Source organism: Alosa pseudoharengus, unplaced genomic scaffold (assembly GCF_046254945.1).
Source record: "Alosa pseudoharengus isolate Yale_2024_CS ecotype anadromous, Long Island Sound unplaced genomic scaffold, YU_APseudo_1.1 YU_APseudo_1.1_scf_4, whole genome shotgun sequence".
NCBI lineage: Eukaryota > Metazoa > Chordata > Actinopteri > Clupeiformes > Clupeidae > Alosa > Alosa pseudoharengus.
Window position 1 is genome coordinate 26,207,601 of NW_027468774.1, and position 14,267 is coordinate 26,221,867.

The window sequence follows — 14,267 nt, forward strand, 5'->3', positions numbered from 1 at the left end:
TTGGTAAAGTCTACAATGAAAGCAACGTAGGCTACCGCCAAGTAAAGCGGGAGATGTGTGTTGTTTATGCGGCCGCGTAAGCTGCAAAGCACTGCTAGACACTAGAAAGGGTGTGTCGGTTCTGCCTTTTCACACCGCGACACAGGTTTGTGGATATGAGTGTTGCGATTTCAGTTTTGAATCGCATATCGTTACAGCCCTATTAAATTCTAGGGATGTGACGCTCGAAGCTGACGTTTCGAAACAGTGTCGAGCTTCCGAAACGCAAGTGTTTCGAACAGTGTTTCGAAGTGTGGTTCAAAACGCCCATGTCACGTGACCATGGCTTCGTGGTGTTTCAATTTGGTTTGGACCTTACCGCGCGAGCCAATTACCCGAGTAAACACCTGTTTGATCTAAATTACAAAGTCCCAGAATGCTTAAAAGTCATTCAAACACATCCTATCTTTGTGGGTTTTTGGTGAGGAGAGAGATTTTGAGAGATATAGCGACATAGAGACATATAGAGATATAGCGATTTATAGTGCATTCTTGTGATTGATAGGTTAGTGATATAGATTAGTTGACAGGCTAGAGACAGACAGTGAGCGATAGTTTAGATAGATATAGTCTAGTGACGTTAATATTTAGATAGATAGATAGATAGATACTTTATTGATCCCCAGGGGAAATTCAAGTAGCAGAAGTAAAAAAATATATGACTGATGCCTTTATTTCAAGAACAGCTGACCCTTTGAAATACTGGCAGGAGAGGAGAGTGGTTTATCCAAACCTAACTGTGATGGCCAAAAAATATTTGTTCATGCCAGCAACAAGTGTGCCTTGTGAAAGAATTTTTTCCAAGGCTGGGGAGGTTTATTCAAAAACAAGAAACAGATTAAATGCCAAGACGGCAGAACAACTGTTATTCCTAAATAAAAATGTATGTTGACATACAAAAAATGTGTTGTTTATTTTTCCCATGTTGTACCTGTTTAGTCTAACGCATGTATCCTTTATTTCCCTACAACATGTTCCCAAAAAAAACCCTGGGCCATAAGCATAGCCTACATTTTAAAACCATTGTAGCATTTTCCTCTCCAGCATATTCCAAAGGATAATGTACTATGAAACTGAAATAACAAAACATCTAACTGGCAGATATAAAAATATTCTTGTTATTGAAGGCATATAGTCTGAAATTTCTAAGCACCAGCAGGGAATAGAACACCGGACGCTACGGCCGAATGCAAGTGTGTTAACCACTCAACCACGTAGCTGTGGACGAAATCGTGCGTTCCATGTTGGCTATTTATATTCTTCGTCTGAAGCAGTTGTGCTTCACGGTCAAAATGTGATGGTGACATCTAGTGACTAGTTTTGCTAACATGGAGTTACGGGTGTCGGATTGTTTCGAAACCTCGACACATTCCGGCGCAATTGCTTCGAACGTTTCGTTGTTTCACAAAGCCTCGTTCTGCCCATCCCTATTAAATTCCTATTACGACCATATAATTACATTCTGCCTGATACACAGTTATATTTAGCCTACCGCGAGAGATGTAGTGCTAGGTGTGACATGACATGCAAGCCAGCCATCAACTTGACTGCAAGCAACGCGAGCAGCGCGATACAACCAAGGGGGCAGGCGAACGTTCGGAGAGCGTAGACACTATGGCTGATCTGAGGCTAAATAGTAGACCAGTTCACCTAGCCATCCCATTGAAATCCATTCAATGTTGGCGCCACTTTGACATCAAATAACGTTACAGCTGAAGCGTTTTAAGCCTTTATATTAACTTTTTCTATTTTCGGAGTAATACAACATTGTGTAATTGGCGTCATAACCTCGTAATTGACTTAATGGCTGAGTAATAAACTTTTTTCCGAAATCAATGCTAAAGTGACGTAATGAGCATACAACCAGAGCGGGTGAAAGTGTCGCACAGGAGCAAAATAACCGTATTCTCTGGATAAGAACGAAAGCATCGGAGCACATTTCTGCGAAGTTTTGATAGATTGACAGTAGCCTAGGCTATGAATGTGGCGAGTGCTGTTTATATGAAATCACATTTATCTACGAACAACTAGGACATTTAGAACAGTAATGTAGACACGGTGGGTAACGAAGTAAGTGGCTACATACCCAATCTCTCGGTGCAGCTATCACAAGAGTTACACGAGTCAGACTACGTGCCTACGTTACATTTACGTCCCCTGAGCCTGCGCAAAAAGCCTCGTCGACCAACAGGAAACAGTTGAAATTTGCTTCACCCACCTCCATTGACGTTTACGTGATGACTGTCCATATCTTTTACTGTCTATGGATACAACGCAACGTTTTAAAAGAACTTTTGTCAGATGCCCAGTGTCTTCTTTCTGTCAGTCTTGTTGCCCTGCTATTTTAAATAAAAAATATGATGCAATAGAAGGGCATATTTAACGGATTCAGTGTAGACAGATAACACGCTTGGATCGCTACACACACGTCAAATACACAGGAATGATTATCGGCCTGTTCACATCGGCCCTATTTTGACATCGGACCGATACAGATGTGTAAAAAAAATGACCATATCGGCCGATATTTTATCGGCGGCCGATATATCGTGCATCACTAGCATTTCCCATTGATTACATGCACCAGGCATGCTTGGGTGTAAGGCTTCTCTTCATGTGGTGCAGAGGAGTGAAGGGCCTCAAGATGTCAGCAACCCAAATAGAGGAAGTCAGCAGCAGGCTCACCAACCTCCGTCCACACATCCCTTCCAGCTTCGCTTGCAGACCGAGAGATCTTAAAGAGCTGGAGAGATGGAAGGCAACTGAATATAGGCAATTTATGTTGTATACAGGAAAGATTGTGCTGAAGGGGGTCCTTAAAGATGATTTTTTTCAGCCACTTCATGACATTCAGTGTGGCTATGAACATTCTCGTAAGTCCAGCATTGGTCGAGCAACACTGGAGATATGCTGCTGATCTCCTCAGATTTTTTGTTGAGAGAGGCCGAGAACTTTATGGCAACCAGTTTCTTGTCTACAACGTGCACTCAATGTTGCACATTGCGGAGGATGCCGTGACTTTTGCAGGATTGGACAATTGTAGCGCTTTTAAATTTGAGAATTGTCTGAAGAACATAAAGAGGATGGTAAGGAGTGGAAGATGCCCCCTGTCACAAGTGGTGAAACGGCTTGAGGAATGTGCTGGACAGCCAGTGGAGTATGGTAGGCAGAGGTCCAATTCTTCTTTTATATTGATTCGCCGCGAATGTTGTGAGGTCATAGAGGAGAGGGATGGAAGCAAGCTGTGCCGTGTATTCCAGCACCCAGAACCACTTTTCAATGTCCCTTGTGACTCGACATTAATTGGAGCACTGAAATTCAAGATCAATGACACTGTTTTGAGGTGGATCCCAGAAGACAACCTAAAACAAAGTGCAATCAAGATTCCTGTTAGGGAAAAAATAATCTTCATGGTCATTCTTCATGACATTGCAGTATGTTGTCATTTGTGCTCTCATCAGTGTACATAGCCGTGGGAAGTAGGGGTGCTGGGGGTGCGGCAGCACCCCCTGCGGGAAAGCACGCATATTTATATGTCATACCCCTCACGATCAGAAAAGAAAGAAGCTCTCCGTCCCCCTGTCTATTATTCTATTATGCACTAAAAAAGTTACATTAGACCTGGGAGATGTAAACAAAAACTAAACAAATTAACAAAACAAACCTGAGGGAGATATCCTATGACGCTAGCTTTATGGTACGACAATATGCCATATTAAGTAGGCTAGCTGAATATTACCGTGAGTTTCCCAAGGAGCTGAACACGGGCCGCCTCAATCTTCAGCTTAAAATGATGCATAGTGTTATCGGGGAGTCTCGGTGCACCACGGTGAAAGGTGGCATGGATATTAAGTAAGCTCCATCCACAAACAAGAGCTCTCTTCAGCGAGGTAGATGAACTTATTCATTCATCTGTGTCTTTGCGTGCCTGTTTCAGTGGCCTCCTCAGAGCGTTCTTTCTCTTCTTTTTGAAAGTGTAGGTTAAAGGCTACACTGTGCGTTTATGATGTCAGCATTTGTTGTAGGCTATATTTGTGATATGTGGATCAATTTAATGTAGGCTAGCCTATGAATATTGCGTTGTGTAGGCCTATGTAATGCATATGTTTTGAGTCAATGTGTTCTGTCTAATATGCTGTGCGATAGGGTCTTTAGCCTGTTTTGACACCCATGTCAGAAGCGTCAATAATTATTACGTTTTATTAATGTTGGTGTTCAACAGTTTTATATTTCTCGTGTTCACCGTCGATTTCGGTGCAAGGCTACAGCAACTTTGTTACCTTACTAGTGTAGCGTCAGATAGTAGACGGTTACTTTGACCCCCCCACTACAGCACCCCCAACCAAAACTCACCTCCCACGGCCCTGTCAGTGTATTATCATTGCAATATACAGACACAATAATTCTTTACTGTATCAAATTAACTTCTCTGTTCTTTATTACAGAATGTATAGCATTGTGGAGTTTTTGGCATTGTGGCCAGTAACTGGATTAGAAAAGAGGGAGATGTAAGTACATTCTAAAAACCTTTATGTCAATCATGTCACAAATTCTATGCAAGTTCTGCAAAACACCAATGCTGTTGAGATTTTTTGTTTTGTTTTTTCCATTTCAGAAGACATACAGCTACTGGCCACTCAATAACCCCACACAGAGGGCAAAGGAAAGAGTCCTACATGACCCCAAGACATGGCTTAAAAGGCCAGTCCGAATATTTTCCTCGTCAGGTGTGTTAATGGGCGGCAAAAACATGGTGACGTACACAAAAGCAACAAATTTAAAAGAGTGCAATTTCTAGCTGATAATTTGCACAAATTGTTTTGGTCAACCTTACTTTGTTCAGATGACTGGGATCAGGTCGTCAGGAGGAACAAGAGGGCGGAGACAAAGTCCTGTGTGGAGACAGGAAAGGAGGACAAAGGGAAGCGCATCATAGTTAAACCCAAAAAGTTTACTCACAACGGTATATCTACACATCCTTGTGACCTGCAGTAACTTAGGGCCTCCATACACTATAGTACTTTCGCAGTCTGACACTAATTTCCATATAGTCATACTGAAATCTTGGGAGTCTTACTGGAGTCACTGCATGTTTCAGCCTTTTTGCAGTTGTACAGTGTAAGTTAGCGGTTGTCAGGCGCGCGGGAACCTATTTTTGACCAGGGGTGCTGAATAACAAAAATAATGGATGTCCGACGATCCGGTGTGCGGGTGATAGCGAGAAGTTTTAGAAAAGTCCTGGGCAGCCACAAATTCCAATGTTCCGCGACAGCACTCCGAGTCCACTGCGCCACCCTAACCCCACAGAAGCGTACTTGACATCATTAGCCTATTTCAGTATAGCTAAGGAAAATTACTTTTCTGATCGTCAAAACCACACCAGAGATGTTAGGTAAGGGATAATGCCCGACGAGGTGTCCATTATCAGAAATAATTGAACGATGCGGAGGCGTGAACTGTCCGACGCGAAGCGGAGGACGGTTGCTTCTGCGAAGTCCATTTATTTCTGATAATGGACGCATCGAAGGGCATTATCCCGTTATACCATGGTCACTTACGAAATAAATAAATATGAAATCAATTATTATTACTAAATGAGTTTTAGAGTTAAAATCGTTCGTTTTTTCAGCTGTTTTTGCAATGCTGTGGAATGTTGATAAGTCACAGCTAAGCGGACTAACTCAGGTGTTGTCAAGCAACGTCATAATAATTTTATAGGTGTAGTATATCACTTTTCCTTTTCAACCTAGACCATGGTATAAGCTTTAAATATATGCTAATAATCAGGCTGCAATGATCTCGCAAATAATTTCTGAATAGCCTAAAGTGTGTCGTCTCCACAGCAAGTATGTGTCCTAATTTCTATCTTAGCGACTATAGGATAGTGAAATGATTTCACTAGCTATAGGCTACATTTATTAGTTTATTTCAGCTTATCCATGCTTTTTTTGAATGTGTAAATCGCATAGAATATGTAGGTCTATATCAACCGTAGGCCTAGGCAACACACTTGATCGCTATCACATAGCTGAAACCACGCTACACTCTAAACCCAGATTTAATTGAAATAAATAGGCTATGTTAGGTGGTCACTACTAATGTTTGTGTGTTTTGTGAAAACCCTATGCCATAACTAAAAGAAATGAGTTGATTGTACTATTTAAGTGAAATATACAGTGCACTAGGGGTGTAACGGTTCATGTATTCATATTGAACCGAAACGGTACGGGCGTCACGGTTCGGTGCATGAATTTACACGGAGAATACACGGTATAAAAATACATAAAACTTGTGTGCGCATTAATTAATATAATGCGCAATTACTGTTAAGTAGCGAGAGTTACGGGAGTTCTTTAGCGACACCTAACGCTAATCTGTAGCGTCGCCTTAGCTCTGAAGCTCTGATTGGCGCCTATGTTTTTTTTGTCAGGTCGTCGGTGGAGTCCGTCAGTCATTAGCAGCACTAAGGTTAGACCCACAAGAGTTAGAGGATCCGCTGGTCTCTTTAATATCGCAAGTTTGAGAACTTCAGTTACAGTAACGTTAGTACAGGCGAAAGAGTGGTGGATAAGATGAAACTGTGTGTCGGCGTTGTTCAGCAGTTGTTGGGTATGTGAGTGGAAAAAATGCTACACATATTCGAAGCCATCACCCAGATTATGTAGGCTACCAATCACTGAAACGAGGGGAAAAAACTTCGCCTGCGCATCAGCAGCCTTTGGATACACATACAAATAGGGCCAAAACCTATGGCTTAAATTAAATGATTTCGTAATGACAGAAAGCTATGTAAATCGCGTGGTAATTACCTTTAAGTTGGGGTAACTTGTAACTTCTCACATGAGGAGCTGGTAGTGTTAAGTGCATAGACAGTAAAATAAAGTGACAACGCTAACCAGGCTAATAAACAAACCATGCTACGGTGAGTTAACGTCAAAGGGCAGTCACGTGACTTCTAGTTGTAGTCTTTATGAAATGAAAGGAGCAATTTCGTTTTTTTTTTAAAAGGCAAAATAGTGTGATACTTTCACAGTTAGTAGGCTAGATTATTACTTTACACACAATAAAAAAAATATTGAGACAACTTGTAGACCCTTCCATATACAACTAAACACAGATGTTGAAGGTCTTGCTTAAGTGGATTTTTAAAAATAATTTTCTATGTAATTTGCACTTTCAGAAATAAGAGATGCTGTAGGCCTATTTTCAGTTTCATAGCTGATTGTCTTATGTCTTATTTTGTTTACAAGTTACAGATGGAGTCTGGGTACTTATTGTACTGTTTAGCCTACATCTTACACACTTCAGGCTGTTGCAGATAACTCAGGGAAGAGACTGTATGACACTAGGTGGTACAGCCTGAGACATGTACAAAAAAAAATGCTTTCTGCATTTTTGTTTTGCTTTTCCCTCCATTGTACCGAACTCGTACCGAACCGTGATGTCCGAACCGAGGTATGAACCGAACCGTGACTTCTGTGTACCGTTACACCCCTACAGTGCACTGATCATGATAAGCAGAGACAACGATACATTTTGGGCCCTATCATGACATTCTAAAGTGCATCATCACTCGTCAAAAGTCTATTCAAATTTAGTAGGATGTCCAGTTCACATTGGGAGGGGTTTCGTTCTCAAAAGTGGAGCGCATGGCGTAACAAGGTGTTCCTGGGTCTTTTAATCAGTCATATGGGTGTTTGGGGCGTAACATCATTTTAAACCAATGAGAATAACACCTGTCATTCCCTTTAACGGCGCAACGCGCGATATGTCAAATAAATGCATCGGTATTTTGGCATTCAAAGGCGCATTTGAAGGAGGCTGCTTGCGAGACCGTATGGAATAGTCATTCTTAAACCATGCTTTACTAAAACCTAGCATATCCTTCACGCATTTGCACTCGTCTATTATTTGAACTCATTGACAAAGTGAAACTAACTTCACCAAGGAGTCAGTCAACGACAAGACAGTTATATGCAGTTACTTTCACTATTGACTGACAATGGGTTACCATCGAAAACATAGGCTGGAAAAAGCAACACTTACCCTAATGTTGCTCAAATGACTGAATAAAACAACATTTATCCTGCAGAGGAGTTGCTTATATCTCGTGACAGTGTCTTCAGCTGTGCTCCATACGTGTCTCGCCTCTCCCCTAATCACTTTTAACCGTCATTACCAATTTGCAAATGATGGTGAATAACTACTCATCATGAGATGTACAGTATTTCGTAATATCTTTATTCTAATTATGTTTCCCATTGTAATCGTGCAATTTGTAATGCTTTGCATGGACGTGCGCTGGTGTGCGTTCTTGAATGATAGAAGGATGGTGCGTGCACCTGCCAATATGACTGTTGACATGCGCACTTAAAATAGCATATGAACAACTCGCCATTGACTTCTGACCAGGTTTAGGTGGTGTATAATAGCGATTTTTAGACAATGCGCCAGGTCCCTCCCTAGGTTGTTAATTGCCACACCCCTGGGCGCAATGCTTAAAAAATAAACGTGCAAAATAACGAATTCAACTTTCCGCGGGTGAATAACTAGTATTACGCCATGCGCTGGTGGCCCAAAATACAGCCCTTTATGTTTTTGCAAGGCAGAGGAGGGGTCTAATAAAAATTCTGCCCATCAACCGTTCCTCCTGCTTCTCCTCAGTCCACACGAGACATGAATGACTCCATGCGTCTTGCTGCTGTGACAAATAGGCTACATTTAATGGTGGGTGAACTTTCTGATGAACTTGGTGAAAAATGAAAATTCTGATGAAATAACCCAAAATTATGTTCAGTTTGACAGGTAGTTAGCTAAATGTTTGTTTATATGATTAACTTACAACCTGACAAAACTAAGGTAAAGTTAGCTTCGTTGTTAGCATCCTAGTAGATAGTCTTACAGACAGTTAGCTCATGGTAGCTACTTTAATATTCCAATGGGTGTGTATGGCAGATTATAACAATATCACATATGTTTTCGTGTAAATATACTTGTCTTGGTGCTACTTAGTTTAATTCAGACTTAATCATCGAGATTGGTGTTTCTGTCTATAGACGGTTTTAGCTAACAATAGCAGCACATGTTGGTTAGCTTTTGGCTAATGTTAGCCGATGCCCATTTACTCATTACCTATTTGTTGCATGATAGCAGTGATTTTTATTTCAACTGAGTAAATGAACATGAACTAAAAGTTTGTTTTCTTATGTTCTTCATCTTCAAGATACAGTGGATGTGGAATATTTATGAGTTTGAATGTTGTTTGTTCATGTTGTATCAATAATAAAAGGCATTCCTATACATTGTGATGAATTTCTCTTCAACTTAAAAAAACAATTAAATTAGGCTAATACAGTAGCCAAATCTTAAAATAAAACAACAATATCTACAGAACCTATATTTTAATGAGCTTTTTAACATGCATTTATAGTTATTTTATACAACTGCAACTTCTGAAACAATAATTTAAGTGAACTAAAGATTTTGAGTAAAGACTACTAATGTAAGCTTAATTTGTCTACAGCATGAACATAAGGTTATTAGTTGACCCAACTAAACCTGTTTAGTTTTATGTTTTGTAAAAACTAGAATGGTTTAAGGCAATCGGTTTCCACGCAATTTTCTAGTAATGGCAACTAGTTCGGGTTTACACGGTTCTTAACAGTAACTGACTCACTTTCACGTTGATCTATCCTATCCATAACCCTTTTTTGCTATTTGACTCATCATTTCACATACAAAAATATAAATAATGTCAGACAGCGAATTAGTAATTATTTAAAAATATATAATCATTTTTAAATCTATCTCCTGCCAGCAGGGGGTGCTGCAGCACCCCCCTTCCCGCGCCCTTGGCGGTTGTACAGTGTAAGGTAGCAGTTGTGGCTATCTGACCAGTTTTAAGATTGTCTTTTCCTAGTCTTGACCTTGTGACACTGACAAGTCTATTAATTAGTGACCCAGTCTTTGTGTGCCTTTAGTGTTAAAAGTGCATGCAGCAATTCTAAACAATTTGTAAACATGTAACACTGTTATTTACATTCTAATATGATTCTGTTCAGTTGAAAAAAAAAAGAGAAGAAACAAGTCCAACATTCGAAGACTTCCCTTCCTCCAGCACCCCAGACAGGACCATCCACTCCACGGCCTAGTAGTTCATATTTAAGTCCACAGCCTAGCCCACAGCACCCCCCTCAACAATACGCTTCACGACCTGTGACTGATGACGGTAAAGTTATGCAAGGGAGTGATGGTGAAAAACAAATACCAATAATTGTATAGAAGTCAAGACGACTAAGGTTAGAAACAAAAACAAATAACCTAAATTCTTATCTTGTACTTTCTGTAGATGACTCGCTTCCATCTTCACCGGCGAGACATTATACAGACAATGATGGTAAAGTTATGTATGGTAATGATGATGAATGATGACATATAACAGTAATTCTATGAGCCAAGACAACAACAAAAAAATAACATTGAATTATTGTTTTGTACTTTCTGTAGATGATTCGATTCCTTCTTCGATCGAACCACCATCGCCAATCTACACTGGTGACGGTAAAGTGGCGGGTGGAGAGGGTGGTCAAAAGCAAACTAGTAACTCTTATCCACAGGTTATATCAGTTATCTGTCTATACTAACACTGCTTTTTACACACTACTCAGGTGACCGAAGAGAAACCATGCCCAACAGGGCAAAGAATATCAACGGTAATACATTATGTAGTTAAAAATTGTGACGTCTTGTAGAAACACAGTGTATGCAAATGACACCAACTTCTACTAAATACACTCCTCTCTTCTCAACTTATATTTTTTTACAGCGACATTGGAGGTTCTGCTTCGAAAGATGGAAACTATGGAGCAGAACCAAAGAGAGGCTCTACGTTTGCTTCAGGCAAAACGACATGGGGACCCTGTGGAGTTACAGCAAGCACAAACTCAGGCCGAACTTAATCAACTCGAAGAGCACCTTAAAAATAGGCATTTCACAAAATAAATGGTAAATGTACAAATAATAGTGAAGTGACGTTAGGCTATAGTGTACACATAAACTTTTTTTCATGAGTTCCCTGTTAGTGGGTCACGCTAGTAGTTAAGTTGTTAGAGAGATGAGCAGTCCATCTTCAAAGACCTATTAATTTGGTTACCACCCCCCCCCCCAAAAAAAAAACACCACCACCATGTGTAAAATACAACGCAAATACTTGCCCTAACCATGGTTGTGTCCTTTCCTTAGATTTCCCATCTGAGCCTGGTTGGTGGGTCCAATCCTGGGGAGTGTGTGAGGAGGGTGTTGCGCTCTGTGGCCTCCAACTATGTGTGGAGCAGCTACAGCCTTAGGGGGAAAAAGGGGAAGATGTTTTTCACGGGTGTGGTTAAAGGTGTGAAAACTGTAATAATACAGTATGTACAAATATGCCTGACGTTTTCGTGGTGTAGCCGAGGCCTGAGACATACGCAGGTAGCCGACGTGAGCAGTAGATTGAGCAGGAGAAAGAGTTGGTAAGCCAGTTAGCAATAGAGTGGCCATACGTTCGAATTTAGGCTGGACATATGGATTTTAAAAGTCGCGTCCGGCGCAGCTCATTTGTCCTCCTTTTTGGAGTTGCGCTGGCCATCTACAAATCTTTGCTTGGACGCAGCATCGTTTCACAAACTATGGACGCGAAGACTGCTGGTCAAATTATGCGCAGTGCTTCTGTCACTCGTCTGATAATTTGCTGCGCAATTTATGAAGGAACCACGGACTGACAGAAAAAGAAAACGTTTTCACAATCAGGAGGAAATACTGTTAAAAAATGTTAAGTTGATCTGTTTGCATCTTTCCAGCGTGTGTTGCTGGCCTAGCCTAGGGAAGAAAATATCTGTCTAAGTTATAATACCTGTAATATCTGTCAGCAGCTTGATGGCAGCGTTTCCCAGTAGGCCTACTTCGCTAAAGTTGTGAAATATAACTGCATATTTTTTGAATGTCGGTGACTGGCTACATAAAAAAAATGTGCGTTCATAATACGTGCGTGTTTGAGATGAAACCAGCAGCTTTCTGCAGGATCATGCAAGGAGGATCTGTCTCTTAATTAATTTTAAAAAAGTCAATGGTTTTACAATGTTTCAGTCAAGCTTTGGTTGGTTTAGATACAACTGGTATGCAAAATGTAAAGCAGTGGATTAACTTTAATTTGCTGTGCTGCATATGGGACAATATATGATCGTAAATTATATAAAGTAGGCCTATTAAAATATTTAAATAGCTTAGTCTAACTTTGAAAAAAATATTGAAGGGAATCCAGTCCAGTGCATGTCATTGGCAAGTTGCCTAGGCTACTACAGACACAGGTGAAGAACAGTCAGCCTCAGCCAGTAAGCACAACCAAATATGTACAGCCAGCTTCAAAAGCAAGCAGCTCAGACCCTAAAATTTGGCATTCATAGCTGTGAAGGTAATTCACACACAATTATTTTTCTTTCGCCAAAATATATTTGGTAACTTCTGTAGACATCCAACATGGGATGGGGGTTAAAATTAGTAGGAAAAAAAACTATTGCATGAAACCGTTTTAAGGTGTCGCATGTATCTTTTTGCCGTGGTATAGTCTTAATTTTTCCATTTAGATGTCATGAAAATGTCTTAAAAGTCTTTAAATTTGCACTTGGAAAATGTGCAGATACCCTGTAGCTAGCTGATAGCACAAGCTGGATGCTACCACCGGCTAGACACTGCAGTAAAATGGTTAGCAAACCGTCCATGCCCCCGTGAATATTTCACTGTTTCAAGGACGTAATCAAGAGTGTCCAAAGGGGTGAAAACCACTTTAAATCGGGTCACATTATTGACTGTTGTGTGTCGAGGGTCAGCTTATGGGTTTTGTAAGGGCCAGCATGAGGGACAAGACCTATCAAACCTACGAAGTTGTGTGGTGAGTTTTGCAGGGAGGTTGGTAATGCTAGTTAACATTAGCTAGGCTACTGTAGCCTTCATACTATACGAGTCATATCATCAATCATTAACCTAGAAATACTTATTTGTACATTTAATAAACATGTTGTGTAATAATTCACAGCAAGTTAATAAACTGAATATGGTGGTCCAAGAGGGTCCATGCATCAGGATGGCAGTCAGATACGAAGCACTGCACAATGTTGCTAACGTTAACGTTAACCGCTTTCACACACACACACGATATAAAATACACGATGGTAAATATAACATTCAATACCAAAACACTATTATTTACATGATTACTCCTGAAATAACTGCTATTAACTATATAAAGATCACTATTTAGAGGAAAGGGTTCGCGTGCTGTTGCCAGTTGGAAATGATTTCGCGCTGGTTTGTGCTGCTTATATATTTTTCAGTGAGGCGCGGTGGTTTATGGGATGAGTAGTTCTTTCGCTCGGAAATGAAAATATGTACACAGTCTTGTACCTTTGACTTTTTTTGGACTTTCTCTTCGTTTTTTCACTCGAAATTATATGTTGTATGCTTATGAGTTACGCCGTAGCTGATTAGCCTAAGACATGCTCTAAAACTCTTTAGATACGGATTTTTCCAAAACGTCAATGGAAGAAATTAATGTGAAATTTACTTCCGGAAACTAAGCTCTCTCGGAGGAGGGGCGGGACTGTAATGCTCTATATGGCTCTGGTGCTGTCCCATTTCGTGGGCTCCTCTGAATTCGGCCGACAAACCCACCCTTATTTTCCCCGAAACGAAGTGCGCATCGGGTGCATCGGGAAACCCCCTTAAATACCGTAACACTTATTCATCATGTTGACAACATAGACTGTAAACAAGCTATTTTACAGTATTTGGTTGACAACTTCAACCCTAACCTTAATCAATGCAATCCTTGTTAGCAGGTTGCTATGCTAGTTGTCAGTTAGATTCTGGCTCATGAAGTTTAGGTACTACCCAGATAGAACACCTATCAGTAGGGAATTGATATAAATAAAATTAGTTGGGGGGAAACCCCCCAAACCCCCCTAATACAAACAACCTATTTTACAGTCTTTGGCTGACAAGTTCAACTATTGTTAAAATTGTTCAAAGTCCACGACCAGAATGATGATTTGATTACTACCAGAGAATGTCTAATAGGAAGAGAATTGGCACTGTCTGGTTACTTCCGGTTTCTGGACTGGTTGCAGTTCCTGCTCAGATTCCACTTGAGGGCGCTCGCAGGCGAGTGCAGAATGCATGGAGGTCTATGGAGCTTTACC